This window comes from Bacillus rossius, chromosome 6 (assembly GCF_032445375.1).
Source record: "Bacillus rossius redtenbacheri isolate Brsri chromosome 6, Brsri_v3, whole genome shotgun sequence".
In the NCBI taxonomy this organism is placed as follows: Eukaryota; Metazoa; Arthropoda; class Insecta; order Phasmatodea; family Bacillidae; genus Bacillus; species Bacillus rossius.
Window position 1 is genome coordinate 24,593,369 of NC_086334.1, and position 17,113 is coordinate 24,610,481.

Here is a 17,113-nt window from a genome sequence, read left to right on the forward strand (position 1 = left end):
GCGAATACGGAATATTTGTTATACGTTACTTGAGAACGATTTACGTTTGCTGTTTAAGTTTTACTGAATAAGTAGTTGTGAAATCAGACCTATATTTTAACTGCCTCAATGACTAAGAAATCATTTAGAAATTCTGTAATAAGCTGGTTAAGTGAAAACATTTCAGAATATTAATTTATGATAGCCTTGAAATAATTTTTATGTATGTTTACTAGGGGAATAGTCTTTTTCCGATATTATTTTTCTTCTTATTCTTAAATGCTTGCTTGTCCGTAAACATATAAATAGCAAGGTTAATGCAGCCTGCAAAACACAACGCCACAGTATAGCGACAATGTGATAGTAATTAGCCGTGACTTATATTACGGAACCATCCTACCAATTTTCTATAAAAAATCGGTGTGGCTATATTAAGACTCACGGCCGTTGGTTTCACGTGAAACTTCTATGTCAGCGAGTCGCTTTTAGTGTAATGGTTTAAAATAAAAACAAAAAAAAACGAGAAATTGAATACGTACTAAAAATTTTAATGTAAAACAGACACTAAATTGTAGCTTACTATTAATTTCAATTAATATTCGACGAAAATTCTGTTTAACATTGGCCTGTGATATGATAAATGAGATACCTAAGGCATAATATCAAAATAAATGTTTTTTGGTGATCGTACAATCTGTATTACCCAGTGTTGTCAGTTCTCTATACACAATCACACGAATCACCGCCCTATCACATCTGAGTCGTGAGTTACACTGAACCGAAATTTTTTCCGAACCTAAATTAAAACTAAGTGTATTTGGGAGGTCTAGGTAAGGAAGACTTAAGTACGTCTCAGGCCGAAGCCTATATAGTCAGAAAAATGTTAAAGCATGATGATACACACCTTTTCGCCAGACTTTTTCTGGTACCCATATGTTTCGCTGTGATTTTTTAGACGTTTCAAGTCAAATGATATGACAATTACTAGTCGGGATTGAACCTATGTTCTCCGTAATACGAATTTAGTGTCTTACGACTCGGTCCATAAACTTCGATAGTGTATCTTTTCTCATCATCAGATTGCCTTGTAGTGGTTGAGTGTACGATTATTGCATAACAGTACAAATACATAGTTTCAGACTATAGTACTCCATGTAGGCTATCATCACATGTCTTGAAAAATTATTGACATCTAATATTATAAGTACAACAAACAAATATTACGATCTCCTAATTTTAACTCACGTCTTTTGAGTATATCCTGTACCAGTACGTGTAACTACATATGATTTTTACACATTTACCATGGGTGTAGACAGTATTTGTGGAAGGGGAGGGCAGAAGCCAGTCCCTCCTCCGGAAACTCTTTTACAAAGATAATGCTTGAAAATACATTTTTAGGTTAGTTGACGATCCCTTAAATACTTTTTGAAATTCCTGCTATTGAAGTTTTTGTAAAATAACATTATTTGTCTAAATAAATCTGGAAACCCTACTTTCCCCCCCCCCCCTTTTTTTTTTTTACTATCCTCTTGACACTTACTGTTACAGAAACAAGTTCCTCTTTTGAATAAGCTTCTTTGCACTTATACCTGTGCCTTGTTAACAGAAGTGTAAACAAATATACACATAAAACAAACAAAACACAAATCAATTTTAAAAAATGTCAGTATCTATGTGAATATCAACAAATTCAGTACCTATAAATCATTAAATAAAATTTCCACTGACAAACAACATTTTTAATAATAGGTAAATTAATTCAAGATGATGTTTCGGACAAACGCCATTACTAATTAAACTGTATGTCATGACAAACATCAGTCTGTTTGTGCCTTAAGATCTCTTTCCCGAAACGTCGCAACTGTTCTCTTAGGAATCATATACTGTGTTAGTCTGCGCTATCATCGTTGTGGTTTTCCAAATATCTGTTTTTTTCGCTCAACTGTTGCTTACGGTGTTTGTCTGTGCTGTCATCACTGTTTCTTCACATCGCTGGGTTCACCTGTGCATCTCTGTATGGCCGTTGTTTTTACAACTTTTATCTGTTAAGTTTCATCGTTGATTTATTCTGTTTGGCGTTGTGCACCGTAAATTTTCTTTGTAAATGGAACAGAAATATTCGTGTAACCTTAACTATTTGTTCATTTAAATGAAAATAACTGTATCACTACAATATAGTGTTACTATTTTCTGCTTCGTGTTTCCCCAGTACCTCCAATATTTAGTTAATTGCAAACAGTTGTTTGAATAGCTTTCCAGGGATTAGCTGTGCATGTTAAACACGGTAAAACAAAAGAAAGCCAAAAGTAATATAATAAATCTAACTTTTTTGTGGCTTTAAAACCAAATAAATAAAATATTTATACAATAAATTCATGCTTGTGAGCACATGCATGTTTTAACTAAACACACTCTTTTAATATCTAACATTTATTTTAAAATAACTTTACCATCGACAGTGCAAGCGCTTACATATTTTTTTACTTGTCTATATTTCTATATAATTATTGTACAGCGGGATTGTTAGTTTGTTTGCAGGAAAGTAACTAAAAAATTTCCAGACTAGTTATACAGATTATATTTCACTATTATAAAATTAACGTTCATGCTGATCGAACAACATAAGAACACATAAATTAGTTCGTTATCGAGGTTAGATGTTACTACACGTGTTAATGACACACGAAACTACAGTAAACTCGTGGAATAACATCCTGTCAGTGTTAAGAAGACTGCAAGTATCCGCTCTACCGCTCTGGTTCTGGTGGTAGAGCGCCTGCCTTGTGACTTGTAGGACCCGGGTTCGCGCCCCGGCTCCTCCAAGGCGGATTGCCCAGATAAAATGGAGGCATTTTCTCTGGTAGGAATACAATCCCTTGTAACAAGTCAGGCTACCAAAGAAACGGTGGGTGGAACAGAAAAAAACCTTCCAGGTGGCTTCCAAATGGGGAGCCTGTTTCTTTTCTTGGGCTCCCCATGCGGTGGCCATTCCGGGGGTTTCTCCGGGGGAACGGAGTTTTGCAAAAATATTTTTTTTTAGTTTTGTAGCGTTTTAGTTTTTAGTAACTGTAGCATTATAATTTCAACAAATTATAAATAAAGCTCAAACAAACATTTAAAACATTAAAAAATAATTACTTTTGACAAAAATATTTTAATTAAGTGTGCAACAGTCAGTGAGTGGTTGTGTGTTCAACCATTTATCGGTATATATTTTCTTGAAGTATTATTGACGGTTAATATCTAGTCAGAAACCTTTGTTTTGTAGTATTTTAGCAGTTTTTGACGAAAAAATATTAATACGCAGATGAATTTTATTCCTAAAAATATAAATATAATATCTGTAATACCACATTGTTTTAGCACAAGCTTTTTTTTTACATATATGTGTGTGTGTGTGTGTGTGTGTGTACCAGTATAAATCCAGATGTAAATAAAATATTCTATTTATTTCAACATGAGCAAAGCCTTTGATACTTTCCAACATAATCTTATGATTAAAAAGATGTCAATTTGAGGCCTCGTTAAGCAATGCGTGGTATATATGTTTTAATTATCTTAAAAATAAGTCAAATTTGCAAATGCAATTTCATGGTATTAGGTGTTCCGCAAAGTACTGATCTGAACTACTCTTTAATATTTAATAAATGATATTCCAACTGTAATCAGAATTGATGCTGATAAAAAAATTAGGATATATGTTTGTGAAACTATTCAGCAAGATATTTCAGCTGTCCGGATCTGATTTTAAAGTTAACAAACGTCTCTGAATTACGATAGCATTCATTGTATAAACTTTAGTCAAAGAAATAATTTAATCAATCAGAATTATCACATAGTAAGTAATGACATTAAACGTGGTGTCATCTTTAAGAAAGTATGCGGAAAAAGTTCTTAAACTAATATTTAAAAATTTCAAGCATTTAAATTATTTTGAATATGCTACATTCCTATATAACCTATTTGCATTTTATATTTATTAGACGTTCGATCAGTGATGCACTTTTTACTATAAACATTTAATTACCATTTTTGTTGGTTCAGACATAATGAATCGGTTTGGATTAAGAATTTCAACTTGCAAATACAGAATTAGTGACACTTTTAAAACCATTAGTAACTATAAAACGAGTAAAAAAATTATAATTCCTTTTGAATAATCTACAAATATTCATTGGTAAAACCTTTGTAATCTACATATTTATTTAGTGTTCACAATTTTAGTTTCGGTTTAAGATTTTTGTGAAAACCAAAGTAACCAATTGGTTAACTGATCTCTATCTATCTGTGTGTTGTGATGTTTTGTCGCATTGATGGGTAACAGTGTATATCTTGTGTTAATGTATTTTTGTTGTTATTTTATGTCATAATTCTTTTATAGGTGCTGTAAGGCACAAAAACTGAATTTTAATTAGATCTGACTGTTTTAATGAAGCAGGATAAAATGCTACGCATGGTAAATAATTTTTATTTTCTAATATAAACAATACTTAAATTTAACTTTCGAAATGTACGAGCCTATGTCTACCCTAGAGCGCATGTGCTGCTTGCCCTGTGCCAACAAACTACACTACACAAAAATATTTCCCTCGCATTTCAGCATCTTAAGAACACATTTTGTGGACTTTAAATAATTTATTATAGACATTAAAAACCTTAACATTTGAGTTTTTTGTGTCCAGTCACAGAAAAAATTACATAAGAAAATCCTTGAATATTTGCGTTGGATTTGCACTCATTAAATAATGATCTACAATTACTTCAATTATTCCAGTGTGCATAAATGTAAATTCTATGAAGCTAGTTACATTACAATTTTACGAGTAAGGCCATTTTCCACATTCCGTAGAATGTATAAGAAATTTTGGCAGAATGGAATACTAGGTACCACATGTATTTTTTTTTTAATCGTCGTAATAATAATACAGTGCTACCTATATAACATTTTTGGAAACAATTCTTTCTTCTCGTCCGCGATCTGGATATGATTTGTTATTGCAACTATCACCGTCTGAAGCGCTATCTGTACGCTTTAAAGCTAACCTGAGAAACAGCTAGAGTATTCTATACACTACTTCTAGGACAATGCTGCTGTAGGCCTACTCATTACATGGCAGAATTCGGTCTCGTCGTTTGGACTTATGGCAGTTTTCCGTTATGGTACTTTCCTGCCTTTTTCGAACAGGCCAGGCGGAATACTGTCATTATGGTAGTCTTCCGTCGCCCCGCTGCGTTGGTTTACTGGGACCGACATCTAGGGCCATGTATTTCTTCCGCGGAAAAAAAAAATGTTTTCAGATCAGCTTTGTAGCATTGCTGGGGTTTTCTTCAGGCACGTGTCTACTGTCAGCCATCCAGTGTGGGAAAGCAAACGGGGGACAATTAATTATGGGTTCTCTTGCAGGCGGTCGCCTGTCGCTAGCTGAGGGCACGCGTCATCGCGGCCTTTAGCGAGCCTTCAGGTCAATTGTCGCGGAATACGTGTTGGTTGGTGGTGGTCCCGCGGGCGAAGAGCGCGGGAGGACGTGACGTAAGCGCCAGTTTGATTAGGGAGGGGGGGGGGGGTAGCGGAGAGACAGGTAAGCGGCGGAGCCGCGGAGGTTCCCACGGCCGCCTCAGTGGCCGGGCGTGACGCGTCGTCGACCACCCGACGCGGTCTTCTTCCGGAGGCGGCGCGGCGGTGCGCGACAGACCGCCTGCCGAACACCCTCCCCCCCTACCATCCCACTCTCAATCCACGGCCGGGCGCACACAGGATGAAGCACGGCACGACGCGACACCACTCGTCGCGACGCGACATTTTCCTCTGATGGCAGTCGACTTCCATGTATTTTACACAAAAAGCGATGCACGCATCAGGATCGGACGCGGCGCGACGGACGCCGCGAAACTGTCGCGATCGGACACGAGGCGACGGACAAGGAATCGCTGCTCCATCTTCGTCGTCGCGAGCAGACTGTCTGATGGCTGCACTGTTCCGCGCGTGCGCTAGTATATATATTTAAAAAAATGGATCAACAGAGGTATGCCGTAGTGTTTATTTTTTGTAGCTGGCCAGCTAAATATCGTTTTCCCATCGTTACTTTAATTTAAGTAAATATTCACTTGTAAAATATTTCAATAGATTTTTTTTTATGTTATACCGCTTTAGGCGCGTTACAGAAAAAAAAAATACGAAAGTTAATTTTTACGATGCGCGTGCACCATGCGACGAAATTTTCACATGAAGAAGGCGGACCCACGTGTATGAACATAAACCCATAAATAGTCACGTCCATACGAATTAGGAGACATACCAAACGCATTGGTGTGCCAAATGAAACCTTTCTGATGGTAAAACTGTCTGAAATATATTTGGTAAACTAAAAAAATCATAGTAAAGAGTATTTTCAAGTTTTAAAAAACCTAAGGATTCTAGTATTACAACTATTATAATACAACTTATCTTTACAATCTTCTGTCAGGCTTCTTGAGCGCAGTAGTTATTGTGTGCTACAGGAAAGTTATTCAAAACTGGGCAGTGGAATTTTTTTTAACATTCTTTAAATTAGAGATTGTTACATTATACAATTTGGGCTTTAAGCATATATTTACATATGGAAACAATTTATTGGTTTATAGTTTTGTTATAATATTATTAAATACATAGCTCAGTCATTTGATTCATTTTTTCATGCACCATTAGGATGTAAGTCGGGTCGTGGGTTTGATCCTTGTATTACTCATATCTTTGAATATATATACTGTATAGAAGTCGCCAGCCCAGGTTAAAATTTCTAATACGGTTTTGAGGTAGTTGGTTAGTTCACCGCCGCAATCGCCACCATCTCTAGGGCATCGACTCGTGGTGGTCCCTGGCGGACAAGTGTCGAACTCTTCAAACACCCCTTTCCCCTCCCGTTGAACGACCTTGAGCTGCAGTGAATGATGGGTGGGGGGTGCGGGGAATGACAGCGGGCGACAGAGCTGCGCTCTAACGTGTAAATAACAACTAAGACGATACAGGGCGTTACGGCAGCGCACTGCAGCGGTGAAGTTCCCAAGCTGCTCATCATACCTTTGAATATATATACTGTATAGAAGTCGCGAGTGGATAGGATTTACTCTACGTTTTTCAGAAGCGTATAATGAGCAGCTTGGGAACTTCACCGCTGCAGTGCGCTGCCGTAACGCCCTGTATCGTCTTAGTTGTTATTTACACGTTAGAGCGCAGCACTGTCGCCCGGTGTCATTCCCCGCACCCCCCATCCATCATTCACTGCAGCTCAAGCTCGTTCAACGGGAGGGGGAAGGGGTGTTTGAAGAGTTCGACACTTGTCCGCTAGGGACCACCACAAGTCGATGCCCTAGAGATGGTGGCGATTGCGGCGGTGAATTAACCAACTACTTCAAAACCGTATTAGAAATTTTAACCTGGGCTGGCGACTTCTATACAGTATATATATATTCAAAGATCATACGCTTTTGAAAAACGTAGAGTAAATCCTATCCACTCGCGACTTCTATACAGTATATATATTCAAAGCTCATATGTACGATCGATGAGTATATGTCCGAGAGTTTCGGAGCCCTCTACGATATCGGAGGTTCCTTTTGCCGGAAGCCAGACCTGTGCGTATTCGGATGCAACGCTGTGTCAAAATTTCAAAGTAATTGGTAAAGAAATTTCGGAGATTTAAGATTTTGAACGAACGAACATATATATTTTTATTTATATAGATTGTTGGTGAATTTAAGGCGATACACCTTCACTTTCACTTAACCACATTAAAATATTTGCTACTTGAAAGAAAATCAATGAAGCATTAAAAAAATAGATTTAATCATAAATACGTAGATCTACAAAATAAGAAGTTGCTAACGCAGAGGAAAATCTTCTTACAGTTTAACATTTGGCAATGATTTTTTTTTTTAAATCTTCACTATCAAGACATGTGTGCCTGCGCAGCTACCACGAACGGGATAAACCAGCAGGTGTCTTGTAACACTGTGGAATGAAAAACTTCAGTAGATTTATTTGGGGCGTACAGAAAATGATACGATCAAAAAATTAAAACTTAAAAACGTGCTGCGGTAGGACATTGCCACTTGCTTCCAGCTATATAACATAAGTTATTTAGCGTTTTAAGTTAAGATTATTTATTTAGTTTTTATTTAGCGTTTTGTAGAAATGTGTCAGGAGTTATGTAGGTACTTCAGTTGGGTCGCACATTTACCTGTATCAATAACGGGACAAACACAGTTGCTGTGAATATTTATATTTATTTAATTTGGTTTTGTGTGCCAATCTACAGCTGAAGGCCCGCGTTCACCTGTTAAGTACGCTTTCGTGACCTCGCAGGAAGGCAGACCTTAAAGAATATTGAACTGACTGACACGTGTACATATGGTAGCTTCAGAAATTCCAGCGATTCTGATAAAGAAATGCAATGATAACAATATTCTGAACTTTTTTTTGTAGCAAGCCTTATACTTCTAATTACCTTACAAACAATTAAAAGTAATTGCTTTCTTCAATACTCTGAAAATGTATTAAATAATTTACATTTTTTTCTTCAACGGAAGTTGAGAACTAGTCACGCAGGTTTTCATTCATTTTAGAAATTCAAATTATATATATATAATACAGTATAATAAATGTTTATTCAGAATATACTGACTGTGTGAATTTGTATTGCTCATAAAAGAATGAAAATTTAAAAGTTAAAAATAAATAAATTTACTGCACAATTTTAGACCACCTGTTTCCGGACAGCTGTAGCGGCGAAACATCAGACGCAAGTTTGGGCACCCTTGCCGCTAAGAGTGCGGAGGGGGTTTGAGCACCCCTGTCGATTTCATGAGTCCAGTGCCCCATATGGCCACCAGAGACAGCCAGCCAGCAGACGCGCAACCCGACATAAACCTGACACCAAAGTTCCAAGGTCCCCAATAAAAAATGATTTACTCCCTCTCTCTCACCACGCCCTCGACTTTAGTTTTATTTTTGCAATTTTTTAAATATTTTTTCTTCTTATTTTTCCGGGCGAAGATGGGAGAAACCTTTTCTTTTCGCCCCGCGGCGGGGGAAGGTCGGGACCGATTATGCGCCGGCATGCTCCTTCATTAGCGGGTTTTATAGACGCTCGCTCCAGGGCCGGACTTCTGCGGCCCAAGTGCGCTCTCCTGGCAGCGGGGGTCGACCAGCGATAACTGCTAATTAGCGGGCGCGTGCTCGCCCACATCGATTCATTATTTGGTCAGCGTTTCCACCGCTAAGTCGAGGGCCCCCCTTCTTCAGGTGAAACAACCGCTATTTTTTGAAAACTACTCAAGATATCCGAGTGGTTTCCGTTCACGTAGAGCATTCAAGAATTTCCCTGAGGGCCGATAAGTAATTTTTGATTCCGAATTAAAGTTTTTAAACTGTATTTTTAAGAAGAGTTGAAATTGATTTTAAAAAGAAGTGTGAGCGTGGAGTCCACGCGCGACAGAAATTAAACTTCTCACTTATTAGGTACCTATAGATAGAGATGAATTATTTACATTGTCAATCACACTATTCACATAAAAATGAATGATACTTATAAAGTTAATTGCAAAAAAAAATAACTTTTTTCCACACGAATAAATGAATTGCAGATACTTAAAATAAAATAAAACAAATATGGTAGAGTATATCGTTAGCCGTTACGAAAACTGAAGTGTAGACAAACACAAGCAGTGTTACGAGAATTCCGTAGCATCACTGCTACGTCATTTCTACCTCTCCCCTGCCGTCTGCCCTTCCGGCCGTTACAACTTGCATATAGCATGCTAAGCTACGTATCTGTACCCCCTTTTCCTTTGCGGTTTTTCCATTCGACCGATAGCGCATGCGTTGGAGTGGCGTCGCCGCTGAAGCACTCTCCTCCTCTACCGATTCCCCCAACATAAATAGAAATGTGGTAGAGTAAACTAGTGAGACTTTATGGGCCCCATTTCATAACTTGTTGTACAAGTTATTGATTGGTGCCTACTTATACGGTCTCACTAGCTATATCGACAAAATTTCAAATTAAATTTAAACCAGAAAATTCACGTCATTGTTTTTTTCCTTATATTTTTTTCAAAATGTAAAAACAAATTAATTTCTGATGTAAACAAATTTTTTGAACGTCTTGGTTTTAAATTTTTTTTTACATCTTAAAATACTGGGGGAAAATTGATACTGAAATTAACCAAATTGTTTAGTACTTACAACATTTTGATACTTTAAAATGTAGGTCTTTATAATAAGTATCGAAATTTAAAAAAAATCTTTTATCCTGACAACCACAATTGTATTTGTAATGTTCTGCACTATTCTCAAAATAATCATGAAATTATAACTTAAAAAAACTAGCGTAATTTTATATTAAATAAGCTTTGTTATGTAGGCACTGTAAAGGATGAACCTCCAGGAATTAGAATCATTGTTTTAAAATAAATGTGTAGTCAACAACATATTTTTAGCGGCAGTGGTATTGGCGAAAATCTTGTTGATTTTAATTAATTTCATGGACACAATAGCAATGGCGTGTAAAACTCATGAAACCATTTAAAATCAAACTTACCGATTACAAGAATCACTCGCGGAATGAGCATCTTGTTGGTAATCACTACGCGTGTAGAATGAGATATTCTACAAAGTTTCAGCCTGGTTCAGCCTTCTTGATAGGTAGATTCCATGAAGAGGTAACGGTAAGAAGAGGGGGGGGGGGGGGCAGTGGAGGTCCCCTCTGGAATTAAAAAGACCCTCAATGTGAGGGCAATTATAACCATCAAACAGAAATTGTAAACGTAATAATAACTCCAAAACTATGTTTTACGGGAACAAAATACTTTTTTAATATTATAAATTTTTCCGCTCATTGCATGCACAGAGGCCTAGACCGCCTGGTGAGATGACTCGTGGAGGTTTAACCCCACGCGCCAAACCCCTGGACCACAGGTTCCGCGGTCTCTGCGAATCCCGAAGATTTGCGTCCTGAAAAAAAGCTGCATTGGTAGGCTTGTCACAGGCTACGGTCGATTCTTTATCCACATTTTTGGAATGTGTACGTCTCTAGTGGACCTCTTCCAGTCCTCCATTGGTTGCACGTCGGGCTTGCTGTGCGAATACCCAGTGAGGCATGTGTGCGAAATTTTATACTACTTAGGCTAAATTGGTCACAGATTACTCGAAAGCAACGAAACTGTCACAATTTCAATAAAACGATAGTAAAAATTGGAGGTGGTCGGCTTGTTGCTGATAAGAAATAATTTACGCTCGTGCCAAACATTTTCATAATACATAATACAAATGTGTCTGTGCTTGCCGGCGTGCACCGCTCGTGCGGCGAGGGTCGCGGGTTTGATCGCGATCCACGGCATGATTCAAATTACCGAGTATTATTTCTTTGTCTTGATGGAGAATGTAGATGATTTTACTACCCGGGAAACAGAAATTTCTTCAACTATTGCTTTGAAATTATGACACAACGCTTAATTCGAATACGCGCGTGTTTTTATATGCCTATGTCCAATCTGTGACAGGGCAAAAGACACATAAAATTATTGATAGGTATATATATATATATATATATATATATATATATATATAAATGTTTGTGTGTTCGTCTTCTGTTTTGTAAAGATAAAAATAGAAATATAGACATAGAGAGATAGAGAAAGGTATAGAGAGGTATAGAGAGATAAGGGGAGATATACAATATATATATATATATAGAGATAGAGAGATGGATATATAGATACCTAGAAAAGTGTAGAGAGATAGAGTGATGTGGATAGATATTTATAGAGAGATAGAGATAAATTTATATATAGAAATAAATGTAGTGAGATTTATAGAGGGACAAATATAGAGAGATAGAGATGCTTTATATTAAGTGTACCTACTTAAAAAAATTACAAAAAAAATTTTTTTTATCTAACATTGGGTGCTGTTAGCAGCGGCGAGTGCGCAGGATCCACGGTCACAGCGGCGAACACAGAAGCAGTGTTCCGATACAATTCTGACATTTGTTATCTTCGAGACTGGAAATGGGCCTATAAATCATAGAAGTCGTGTTTGTTGTTAGTTAAATGGCTTTAAATTTTGAGTTCATTTACAAGAGCGTATGGAAGTCAAAAAATTGTGTAAATAGTGTAAAATATGAGAAAATTGAATATCTGGTATTTTTTATTCAGATCTAGTACTTTTTTCCTACTAAAGTTGGTACGAAATATTTCTCCAAGGTGGAGATCCTGTACAAGTGTTGGCTGAAAGTTTAGGAGTTGGGGGGGGGGGGGGGGGTTTGTGTGCTCGTGGTAAGAAACTAATGTTTCCATTTGTTTTCCCCCCAGAAAACGTAGTTATATCCAGCGTAAGTTTAGATTAGAAGGGTGGTGTTTCCACACTTCCCCCCCTATTTCCCCTACGCCGAAACAGTGTTCTTGGATCCGCCACTGCGCGTATCGGACCCGACGACGTGGTTGAAGGCGCGCTGTGTCGAAAGACGGGCGGACAACCATGTTTACAACCCGCAGCGCGGCGGCGTCAAAAACATTTCTTTTCGCGCCGTGCAGTAGGGCCTCTAAAAGCCGGCGTAACTACTCTGGCAGTCGAAGAGATAGCGAGCGAGAGAGAGAGAGACAGAGAAGAGCTTACTCTCTCGCTGCAAATGAAAGATTTCTCTTCAAAAGAAACTGCCCGGTCCTTCCTCAGAAGTGTTGGTGTAAGTTTATGACCCCTCCCCTCCCCACCCACTTTCCCCCCCCCCCCCCTCTTCCAAAAGCACGAGGCGACGGTTCAATGAGTCCTTTCAAGGCGTGGGTCCTCTCGAGGGAGGAGGGTCGCTTTGTTTGGCCCCCAGCTCCGGTCTCGGGTTTCCACGGGGCAGGCCCCCCGTCGTGTACACTCCTTCCACCGGGGAGCCGGCCCCCCCTGGGACTCTCGGCCGAGCGACACGTGTTGACGTGCTCTCGACCCAACATGGCGGCCTGGAACCTGTCCGGGCGGCCACGGAGACAAAACCCCCCCCCCCCCCCCCTTTTCCAACAAGTGTCCAAGAAAATCAAACACACCATCCTTTCGACAGACATCCACACATAAACTCTTATTTCACAACAAGAGGTAGCGGGCGGCACTCCGCAGCCTGGAACTCTTCGCGGGCCCTTGGTTCGATGCTCGGCTCTGGCACACGGACCACGAGGCCCGCAGTAGCTATGATGACAATACAGTTTGCGGCACACTGTGTCGTGGTGTTGTCTGATTAAGCAAACAGTCTGAGCACTTACTACGTCCGACCCGAAGTTATTTGGAAGAGCACAAGTGGAGCATGCGCTAGCGAAAGTGAAGCCAGGCAACGACCAGACAATTTTATCTTCCACAGAAATTTTTCTTCTTCAAATTTTTACAAAATTTTCATTGGAAAGCATTTATCACGAAATAGATTGTTACACGACAAGAAAAATGCTGTTAATTTGCACAACACATTGCTGTTCATTTATTCAACATCGTCTTTATTGGGGGTGAAGTTAATGCGGTATGCCTTTTCGTACACTTAACCACATTTGCTGCTACTACAATAGATAAACATTAGAATTTTTAAAAAAAATTAAGCATAACATAAACATAATTACAAATTTTAACCAAACTGCTAATTTACAGTTAAAAAATAACCAAGCATAGGCATACATGTGCTGAAAAGTAATTTTTCCTTTAACAACCCGGCGTTATAAAAACAAGTAGTAGTATGTTAAAAACAGTCACTGACACATTCAAGCAGTAAGTAAGCCGTGATCATGGTATGTGTTCCGAAGATGCGTGTTCAGTCTTTGTTTGGAATAAGCTTGGTTTTTTGATGGCCTTGTCGCCTGGCAGCGTTTACGGTTCAGGCAGCGATTTCTAGCGGCGTGCGCAGAAAGTATGTGTGTGATTCGCATCCAGAAATGTTGGTATTTGAAAAGCGACTATTTTATTTATCAGTTTATTTATCACGCTCGGCGTTATTAAAAAAAATCTATGTCGAAATTTCGTATTATAGGTTATTTTCAACATGGACAACATGAGAACACATGAGTTCGCTCGTTACCGAGGTCAGGTGTTCACACAATTACTGGCGAGAACTGAAAGACTCGCTCCCAATTTTTTTTTTTATTGCTAACCCACCTTCAGTGTGGTGGACTGCAGGTAGCAGGCGGCGGGGTGCCTCGACCTTCAGGGGAGCGCTAACACTCTGTCCCCAGTTCTGTGACCGGAAGGGCATTCACCCTGGACCATCCCCTTTCTTCGTCGACCATTGTCACACTTGCCAAGGACGAGACGTCGTGTTCAAGCGTGTTTTCGGAAAGCCTACGTTTCACTAACCTTCGATCAGACCCTGAACATATCCGAAGTTCGCCGCTCCATCGAGCTAATTCGCAGTCGGCGGAAAAAAAAAAAAAAGAAGAAAACATCCAAAATATGAAAGCACACCTAGCTTATAAATTAACCTCCCCCCCCCCCCAACCTCCGCTTGGTAGATTCTTTTCTGCCCAGGCCAACTCTTCATCCATGCTATCCTCCCTCTTTTATAATGTACCCTCCTACACTTTTAATGTTTGCCTATAGCACCCCGCATGTCTGAGCACAGGATTTTTTCCCCTGTGTCTATGCGCATGTTTTACATGGACCGAACATAACATAGTTTTAATCTAGATTTAAGAAAGGTGAGTTATGCAGTGGATGGCTTCAAAGTCTGGCCAACTCCCCAAAATGTGTCCATCTCCCTGCATGGCTAATCCCAGCATGACTACGCGTATAGGCTTCGGCCTGAGACGCACCTAGGTCCCTCCCTTACTCGGACACAATTATTTTTTAGTTAGTTTAGGAAAAATATATCATTTTGCGATATTTTACACATTCTCACGATTTTTGAGTATATTAAATGTCGCTGACCTAACCAAAGCAACCTTTCATTTTATACATGAACAGCCAGACGAAAGAAAATATACAGCCTAGAAAAATATTACTTTTTTTTCGCGAAAACTTTAATGCTTCAACAACGATTTCATTTTATTTATACAACTGTTATAAATTAACCAAATTTCTATTAACTTATGACCATCTAAATATGAGAAAACAAACCCTCCAAAAAATGAATAGCTATTTGTTTTTGTAAGAATTTTAAACATTTAACAATGATTTTACGTATTATTTATATGACTGACTAAATACAACCAACGTCTCATTTTGGTTACGACCCGTTAAAAAAAAGAACGAAATTTGCGATTATTGTAGCAATGTGATACACCTAACTTAACGTAACCCACACGTTTACAAAAAAAAAAAAAAAAAAAAAAACGAAGATCGAGAATGCAGAATATTGGGGCAGCTGACACGGGTTGCAGGTTTCCCCTAGTTTCCGCCGTCCATTTAGCTGCCGGATAGTTGATATCTGAGTATGTTTCGTTCAAGCCAATCTGAGCGTCCTGGAACAGCATCAAAAAAAAATTACACTTGAACATAGCCAGCATTATTAAACTTGCTCCAATTCAAAAACACATTAAGAGAAGACTGGAGTAACAAGACAGACGTGAATTATTTCTCCCGTGGCGAGTGGAAGAGCTTATTTAAAGAAAAATCAATACCGGCAGCGGTGTTTGCGTGTCGTGGCACACGTGTTGCATCGAACATTCAACAGAAGGAATCAATACCGTCTGCCAGTTGCATGTCTTCTGTGCTGTCACGTGGCCTGCGAGTGTCCTCACCGCAGACCTCCTCCTACATCTGGCCCTCATCGCGCCTATCACGCCACTGTCTACAAGTAATTCATTCATGCCCAATTAACAATACACTATACTGGTTTCGAGGACCATGTTCTGTTCCCTACCACAGAGCTAAAACAGCTAAAGTCCCAATTTGGCGATTTTTGTTGTACCTAATGCGATTATGTAACCATAACGTCGTTACCCACACACACAAAAACAATTTTTTTATAGCATTTAGAAAGATTCGTGAGAAAATACGTTCAAAGCTGTAGTCGAGCCAGACAAACTTTAGCCCAGTAATGTTATGTACCTGTGGCTACTATAAAAAAAATGTTTCCCGTTTGGAAGAAATCATCCATAAGTTCCTTTTGACCGGCCGCGCGTAATGGAGGTTGATGGAGAACTTAGTCTCATATAAGAATTTTTTTTTAAATATCCTGTAAAGTTTCCCAAACGTGACTTAGGCTTGTTTGGTTCTATGGTAAATAATAATGAAAGCCTTTTTTGTTTGAAAAACACGAATCTTTACCAAAATAAGGTAAAAATGACATCCAGCGTTAAGTTATAGACTAAACACATTACTTTTATTTCAAATGAAATGTCCAGCCAGATTTAAGATAAGGAATTTATGTTTGCACGTGTATCGTTTTTAATAAAAATCTATCTTATATTTACAAGCATTCTGAAAATTTTCATAGAGCTAATTTAACACGCGGCAAACGTAACACGTGGCGTGTTACAATTAAATAACAATGGCCTCAAGATGTGACGTAACATAGAATAAAATATTACCTATATTCGACTGACCTAAGATGTCACTTTGTGGCGGCAAATTACGTTCAATATATATTCAGCCCATTTACTGTCAACAAAACGTCATGTAATGATAATCTCATCGACATTCAGAGCAACAATAATATTGTCAAATTGTATTGAATTTCTTATGTTGATGATTTTTCGTATTAATGTTTTCTGTAGGCGTCGATAAGGAATTTTTTTTGTGTGATACCATAATACAAAACCCGGGTGAGTTCCATATAAAAAATAATTTCACAAACATTTCACAAATGGTCTTGCATATTTAAGCCACGAGACAATACTATCAGGGCACAATTTATTAATTAAGCTGCGGACAGTGATGAAAGATTTTCGTGACCTTCTGTCAAAGATAGATAGTCCCTTTTTTTCACCGAAATATTAGTGTTATTAACACATTCGGTATCAGAATCACGTTAAGGTCGAGTTGAAATACGTTTGTTTCACGGAAAGTTATACAAAGGTCAACTGAGTCCAGTGGCGGTCCTATGAGAGGTTCTTTAAGTGCGATGGAAACACCCCCCCCCCCCCCAAAAAAAAAAACCCTTAATCGATAGAACTAAAAAGAAAATAGCTTGAGGTG